Below are 8,315 nucleotides of genomic sequence, written 5' to 3'. Positions count from 1 at the left end.
AGAAGATTTAAGATTTAAAAAACAAGACTCTGGTTTTAATAAAGTCATACAACTGAGGCTGAATGTTAAGTGTTTGGAAAAAGAAGGTTTCGTATTTTGTGAGGTTTAGGGTGGGTTTCCATTTTTGGGTTTTGGTTTTTTTGGGTATCGGTATGTGTGACTAGCAGTGCGGGTTGTTAAGTTTCCAAGCAGGAATCAGCTTAAAATGCATGGATTCTATTATATGTACAATTTAATCACAAGGTATTTAAAATAGACATTTCCATCTAAAATCCAATCAGAAATCAACACAGTTCCTCCAGGCATTAGATGATCATCTCGATTTTGCATTTGTAAACTGGGAGAAATAAATGTGACTTGTGGATACCAAGAGGTCAAGTACGGCTGCTCAAATATTTTTCTTACAAAATGACGGATTTATTAGACAAATAAGTAGCCCGGCTGATGCAAAACCCCCAGTGATTGAATTTTGACGTTAAGTCAACAACAACTCGAACTACATCAGTGCTTCAAGATTTAGTTATGATGGTAGAGATTACTGAACAAATAAGAGCCAGAAATGAATACAGATTTCTGAGGATCTGCCCCTGGCACCCTCTTCTTGACATTCTCCTCCATATGCTTCCCCTCTCCAGACTGTATTATAATTAAAGGACTTGCCTGTGCCTTGTGATTGGAAAATAACTTTAAAATAATTAGGCATATTTTTCTGTTAAAAGCAACAACAACAACAAAAGAAACAGGCTCAGAGAGAAAGCCAATTGAGTTTCATTATAAATTCCCTCATGGCCTGAAAGTCACCCACAATTAGGAGGGAGGGAGCATGCAGTGGGTGCTGAGTTTTGTTTTGTAAAGATCTTATTTTCATTAAGAATTTTGATAACCTACTCTCCTACCCTTTCCCCCCTTTCTCTTAAACTGCTTTCTAAAAGAATTGAGGGCTTGGGCCATGTTAGTATCCCACTCGCGGATCTGAATCCACTGCTAAATAATTAAGCCGACCGTAGACTTTCAGGAGTATTTAGATTTCACCTTACTTGGGTCAATGGCTGAGTTTCTCCCCAAAGCGGCAGACCCCGACCCCCCTTCCGGGGACTGGGGAGGGGGACTGGCCATGGTGCTGAAAATCCTGCGTGAATCTTGTGGGAAGGAAGGGCACTATTCATGAAGGCTTTAGCTCGTCATAAAAGGGGGCTTAAATAATTGAGATTACATTTAAGCATGAAACAGTTCATTTCTCATCTTTTCATGGAGAAAGGGGCTAATCTGCTCCTAGTGTGAAAATGTCTTTTATTTATTCTATGTGGGACTTCCTGATTGCAGTGGAATTGGTGACTTAATTTCCATTTAAGTCTTCTTGAGCCAGCCAAGAACTCATTCCTTCTACCCTCTCTTTCTCTTACTCATCAATTTTTGGCCATAGTTTGTTCCCCCTATTCTATGGAACTGCTTATTTTGCAAGGATAAATCTACATTTGATTTTAAGGCTACATTTGATCAAGGGCTTGACACAATTTTTCTCTGTAGCTAGAAATTTGCTTTCTGGGTATCAAGGCACAGACTGCTAGAGGCAACAAACTGGTACCAGATCTTTATCCCAGATTTTATTTAAATGCAGTAATAATTGTATTCTGTAAAATAAGTTGCCCATCCAGGCTCCTCTCCCAGTCTGCCATATTCTCCTCCCACGTATGCATATACCCATAATTTCTACAGATGTTTTCATATGCTGGTTTTTAAAATCATCTATTGTATTAGTTGTTTTCCCCCCAAAAAACCTGAAAATACAAAAATTGCTAACCCTACAATAGTAGTAGAATTCATAAGTAGAAAGAAATGTTTCATAATTATTTGCCGTTCCTCGGGATTAATAAGTTGTGCAATTGAAGCCCTTCTACTACTTCTCTATTCTTCTTCCTTTTTTAATATTGAATAGTATCTTCAGTCCAATAATGCATCTGTTTACAGTTTGCCTGAACTTGTTTCTGGATTTATATTTCAATATGCTCCTTAGGATGCAAAATTCCTGTCAAATTAAAGAGTGCTCATGTCTTGCCCGCTTCCAGCAAATCACTTGCAGCATCTAATAAATCCAGCTGGGGTTCCTTCCATAGCCCGATGCTGTTGAAATCATTATTGTCCTGCCTTGTTTCATGTCAGAGGCCTCTTCGCCTCATCTGTCATGAAACCAATTTCACTTTATTTACATCCATTTGCTAGTTTAATTACTGTGCTGATGAATAGCCTGAAGGAATTAAGTTACGAGTCTTTGGAAACCCAAAGCGACAGATATATGGGCTACCTTTTAACTACAGGGAAAGAAATGAAGGCCAGTGTGCATGCACCAAAATTTAAAGATAATAAGTGTTTCTGTCTACCCAGCTACTCTTGAAATTCAGGATGATCTTGTTTTTATGTATTCATCATCTTCTGGATGAAATATAGTGCTTTAGAACCTCTCATATTTACAGATTCACTGCAGTTCTATACAATACCATTCTCCATTTTTTAATGGTTTTTTTGGCTTTGTTTTTCCAAAAGAGTTACAGATGATTTTCCAGCCAAACCAAATAATACAATGTGCTGGTGTTTTGGCACTTCCAACGTTAACCTTTCCTTGTAACTGAGAACCTTACTTCTACATAAACACAAATAGGTGCCTGTGTAAAAATTAATTGGATATTTAACATATCCAATCTAATATACAGCATAAAGTATTCCATTAATATTCTATAAATAATGTAATAGATGACATTTATATAATTTTTGTTTATCACTGAGCACAATCTCACAAGTATCTTTTTCAATATATTTTTTAATCATAAATAAGAGCATTCTGCTCTCTTTTTTGCAAGTCCAATATAATAGAGTCCTATGAATCTACGTTAATGACAGATGTTTTGTGATACGGATGTATAATCTATGCTTTCAAATATATATGTAAGTAGTCAATCATTTGCATATATATTTTAAAACCTACGATCAATAAACTTTTTGGTCATTCCACTATACTATAAATCAACACTGTAAATAATGCCTACTAATCATGACATTAAAAATCATTTTCAAGGGTATCCTTTCCTAAATTTTATAATTATACACTTTGAAACTTAAAATTGATAATCCAGAATTAAGTCCTCATATGGTTCATCATCATTGACTACCAATTAAGACAATAACAATACCTTAATTGATATTTGATTTTATATTTTCTGTATCCCCAGGTAGCATCACACATGAAAACAATGCAACTTTTAAATCTAAGTGTCTATATGTTTTCCTTTCATTGCTCTGTTTGTGATTTTAACATCAGCACTTTCATGTTAGTTTATGGCACATGAAAAATATATTCACCATTTCAAGAAAGAATGTAATTTTTTGCTTATAGACTCAATGTTTCATTCACCTGTAGCAGACTTACTCATCTATACCGTCTCCACGTTGAGGACATAATTACTTCTAAGGTTGTGCAAACTTTCTAAACTATTTATCTAACCGAAATTTGTTTTTAACATTCAAGGACAAGAGATAGTTCTAAACAAAGCAGAAATGAGAAAGATGGGAGTTTTAAATACTTTCTCATTTCCTCTCCCCTTAAAAGAATTAAATACTTTTTGTACCCTGTAGACTCTGAAGTTTCATTGATCATAAAGCCAGCCTGAAGAAAAGGATAAAAATGTAAACACTTTATATTTACTCTCAGAAAAACTACGGTGGTGAAAACTCTACTGTATACATAGATCTATATTAATAAATTACATATTCATTACAAATGCTCCAGGTGCCTCCCTCCACACCCCCTGCCGTCCCCTAAACACATATTTGCCCCATTCCCTCTCCCCCTCTACTTTTAATAAAGCTCATCTACAAAACAACCTATATAACAAAACAACATTTTTTTGTATCAAGTCTTTCTTATAAAAGTTTTGCGATAAAGGAACCCTAAACAAGGTCTTTCAGATGAAATTCCTTTCTAATAGAGCCAGATACTCTTTCATGTTTTCTAGCAGAGATTTATGAACAGTCTTTAACTCGACAGAAAAAAATTTGCATTGGTTGAATCTTTAGCTATTTTTATTCATTTTTTATAAAAGAAATGGGAATGATGGGGGTTTAAAACGCTTTCTCTACCCCTCTTCCCCTCCCCCATTGCTCTCATTCTCCCCCTTTCGAAGACCCTCTCCTCCCTCTCCAGCTCTTTTTGATTAATAGATCCATGTGGCTAACGGCCTGACATATGGTGTGCGAAGCAGCTTGAGATAGTACCTTAGGCATCCCCTACGGCCATTAACATATTAGGGGCTTATGTGCAGTCAGACAGTCAGACCTCATCGAGAGCGGGTGTTTTCAGAAAGGCTGCACCCCAGAGCTGTTTGATAGAGAGTTTCAATAATGCACCATTCTTCAATTTTAAGCATTGCTTCTAGTGCTGAAACACTGGGACAAAACCAGAATAAAGTTTAGAAATGAGACTCAGTTACATTCAACAACAACAGTAAAATTGTGCCTACATCTGTTTGTACATGGATATGCACATGGAGATACAGCTTCAAGCTCACAAACACACGTCAGCTCCTGAGTATTATCAGTAAACAGGCAGCGTCGTCTGCCTGGATTTATTTTGTTTAAAGATTTATTTTGTTTAAAGTCCTCTTTATGCCAAAAATACTAACAATGTGATTACAGAACAGTTACTGATAGGGATGATAAAGCAAAAATAAAATACAGTAGAATGTTTAATAAACTTCTCTGAATCATGTAGCTTGATGCTTTTCCCTCGTAGAAGAACTTAAGTGCATTTTTACATCTGTAGCTTTGAAATAAGAAAAAGAGGAGGAAAATAATGAAAATTTTAACTTTAAAAGATGTGATAATATTTTAGATACATTTGCAGATCAAAGCTCTTGGAAAGGTAACTATTCTTGCTCTGCAAAACCTGGAAGTTTACAAACAAAAGTCTTGACAATAACTCTAAAGGTGGGGAAAGCCTCTAGGAGATATATATATATATATGTGTGTGTGTGTGTGTGTGCGCGCGCGCATACACACACACACATATACATCTGGTGAGGGAGATGATATACAAAGTCAAAGAAGGCATCCCACTTGAAGCTTATTTCACTTTAACGGTTTAACGGCATAACTGAAGCTAGAAATTCGCTTTACCCAACGTTCTTATTCCAGCCTCCTGCTGATAAACCACTGTACCCCTTTTGAACTGTACTCTGGCTGTTTGCTTGGCAAATAAATGCTGTTCCGCCCTATTAAACCTTTTAGGTAGTTTCATCTTCTGATTTCTCAAATACAGAGCTAATAAGGAGGTGCTTTGATGCTGTTTTACTTTCAAACTATAGCCTCGAGGCGTTGAAACGCGCAAAAGGTAACCGAAAAAGTAAATTGCCACGAGCAAGGCGCACCCTCCCTTTCAAAATCGCTCCGACCCTGTGCAGTGCACTGCGTGGCAGCCGAAAATCTCCTGTTCCTGGGCAGAACTACGTCCCGTCGGCAGCCCCTGGGGTTCTGAACCCGCGCCACGTTACCAGGGGGATGAGGAGAGGGGGATGCACTTTTAAGTTTAAAAGCCCTAGGATCCCTTGGGGGAAGAGAAAAGCAGAGGAGGTAGAGACTGGAAAGCTTCTCAAAAGTTGATTCTAGGCAAACAAATATCAGATGGGAGTGAAGATTAAGATACAACAACTTGTTTAAGCAGCTAGTAATAAAACTTTTTGCATGAGGCGTGGCGGCGATGCGCAATAGTCTGCTCACAGGGGCTCAGCCCGCTCTCAAACACGGGGCTCAGTTTACACTTTGGAGGGAAGACCCCCGCGCGCGTTCATGCCTCGCACACACTTGATTCTCGGAGGCACGCGCGCGCACACACACACACACACACACACACACACGGACGTGCGCGCGCGCGCGCGCACACACACACACACAATCCCTTAGTTGAACATAAGCAAATGAAACAATCGAAACATATCTGTTTTCTTTAAAACTGGGAAGAAAGAGACTCTCACTCAAAGGCGTTTCATTTCCTCTCATTTAGGTACATTTTCAGAGGAAATGCACGCCCCCGGGAGATAACTCTCTGCCCAAGTTAAATAGGTCCTACCTGCTTTTTAAAATGCCTGCATTTCCATTGCTAACTCATAAAACGTATTTTAAGCAAGATAGTTGAGGTCCAATCTCAGCCTCAGAGCCCCTTGTTACATCCTGCTTCTCTTTCTTTCTCTTTCGTTCATGACAACGCTTTCGTAAAGTCGCATAAATGATCAAAATTAACATAAATCATTATTAGTTATTAGGATTTGCTCTAAATTACACTGTGAATATCGCACCAGCCCCATCTGCCGCCCCTGCTCTCGCAGCAATAGATTGCAGATAAAATAAATGTCCTTACCCCATTAGAAGGTTCCTGTCTCTGTAGCCAAAAGCCAAACAAAAGCAATAAATACCGGGCTTTTTCTCTCCACTATTCAGCTGTGACTCTTTTCATCAGCTCTTCCTCTAGAAAAGCTCGATAGCTGTCTGAAAATATTGCATTTTATATCACCAAAGGGCGATTAATATTGCATTAACTGTATTTAACATTTTTTAAGCACGAGTAATCTACAATGAGTTGGTTTCTGTTAATCGGTACGGGGGTATCAGAACTACTGCAGACCGCTTAAAATATCCGTATAAGCATATTATTTGTCTCACACTTTGTTTTGTTTTGTTTTAAATATACCGTTAGAGTGTAGCGCGCAATGTTTGAAGTGGAAGAACCCTTGCTAATGGTCTGCTTAAAGTATTCTGACACTGACTGGAGACAGCCAGGTCCCTGCCTTCATTAAATGTTTATTGTCAACACTTGGCGGGGGCGGAGAGGGTACAGGGTGGGAAGAGACTGGTGAAAGTGTATTTCCTCGGCTGGAAATCGTCAACACTTTGTTTAATTCTGATCCATGCCTACAAAAGTTTGTGTACATTACGCTGCACTAAAACCAGGAGTCAGAGTTACCAAACTTTTGTTTGTACTTCATTTTACCTAACCAATGCGGGCAGTCTGTCTTCCTCCTCCCTCCTTCCATTTGCCACTTCTCTGTCCTAGCTCTCTCTTAGCATCCTTAGTTTCCCTTCTGGTCTTCCAATCCTCTTGTCTTTGTAAATCAGAGAGAAGCGACCTCCGGGGCATTCCAGCTTGGGGCTGGGAAGGGGACTGGGCGCTTTTTGCAGGGGCAGGACGCTGGACGCACGAATTTGTGCTTTGCCAGCTTCTCTTGGACCGAGATTTTTCAACCTCCGTTTTGCGATCCAGGATTCTACTTAATTCTCCCGGACGGAAGCAGAGTGGCCAGGCTTCCTCGCACCCTGGGTACAAATCGTTGCCTAATAAACTCAAATCCATAACAGGGCTTTGATGGTGTGCACCTTAACAACAACAACCAAAATCTAAGGTCTTACTCCTCCCAATTATTATTTAAATGTAAACCAGTTTTGGAAGTTTCTTGGTGTTTTAAGGCGTCCAGTTGACTTAGGCAAACTGTGGGGAAGAGAGTATTTTTAACCTCGGTAAGACACTAGTCCCTTCCCTTTTCTCTCGGGACATCTTCAAAGGCACTTACATGGCGGGAGAGGACCCGAGAGCGCCTAATTACCAGCTGCGGAACTCCAGCTCAGCTCGCGACAGGAACTAGAGCACGCAGCGCGCATGTGCGAGCTCGGCGCGCTCCCAGCGCACACCGTGCGCGCCGCGTCCGCCCCGCGCTCTCCCCGCGGTCCGCGCCCCGCGCGCCACCTGCCACCGCTGCGCAGGCGCGCCGGGCGACTGGGCCTCGGACCGCTGGTCGGTCGCGGCGTTTTGCGGCCAGGCCAAGTCCTTGCCTGGGCCTGCCGGCCAACGGCTGTCCCGCCGTCCGAGAGAAACTGCGGCCTCGGGTGGCTGGAAGCTTCCAGGCCGCGAGTCTCCCGGCAAGCGGTGGAAAGGTGCAGACCCGGCGCCCTGCGGTCGCTTGGCGGAGGCTCACACGCTTGGGGCGCTGGGATTCCCCGCGCGGACGGCCCCGGGTGGGCGGGTGTTTCCATGGCAGAGGGTGAACCCTACACGGGTCGGGGGAGGGCGGGTCTCTCCTGGCTGCAAATTATGACCCAATCAGCTCTGCCTGTGGTTTGAAACGGCACCCGCCAATCCACCCGCTCGGAAGTCCGAAGTCTACCCCGGATGACAAGTGAGCTGCGGACCGCGGCAGCTGGAGGGGAGGGAGCAGCCCCACGAGGAGGACGCCGAAATAACTCCCTGAGTCCAAGGAGCGCTTGTCCGCTCCAGTTTC

The 8,315-nt window shown here is 41.5% G+C and overlaps 1 long non-coding RNA gene across 1 annotated transcript in view; it reads right to left on the bottom strand.

Annotated features, from left to right (window-relative positions):
- Nucleotides 1-7,687, bottom strand: part of LOC121037824 (uncharacterized) — a 91,254-nt gene extending 83,567 nt beyond the window's left edge. Inside the window, exons 1-2 of the long non-coding RNA XR_005794013.1 lie at nucleotides 7,611-7,687; nucleotides 6,404-6,531 (exon numbers count right to left, since the gene is read on the bottom strand). This is a non-coding gene — a long non-coding RNA (uncharacterized LOC121037824). The remainder of the gene's footprint in view (nucleotides 1-6,403; nucleotides 6,532-7,610) is intronic.
- Between the last annotated feature and the right edge of the window lie 628 nt (nucleotides 7,688-8,315).

This window comes from Herpailurus yagouaroundi, unplaced genomic scaffold (genome assembly GCF_014898765.1).
Source record: "Herpailurus yagouaroundi ecotype Mexico unplaced genomic scaffold, PumYag 164, whole genome shotgun sequence".
In the NCBI taxonomy this organism is placed as follows: Eukaryota; Metazoa; Chordata; class Mammalia; order Carnivora; family Felidae; genus Herpailurus; species Herpailurus yagouaroundi.
This window is presented reverse-complemented; position numbering and strand designations above follow the sequence as displayed.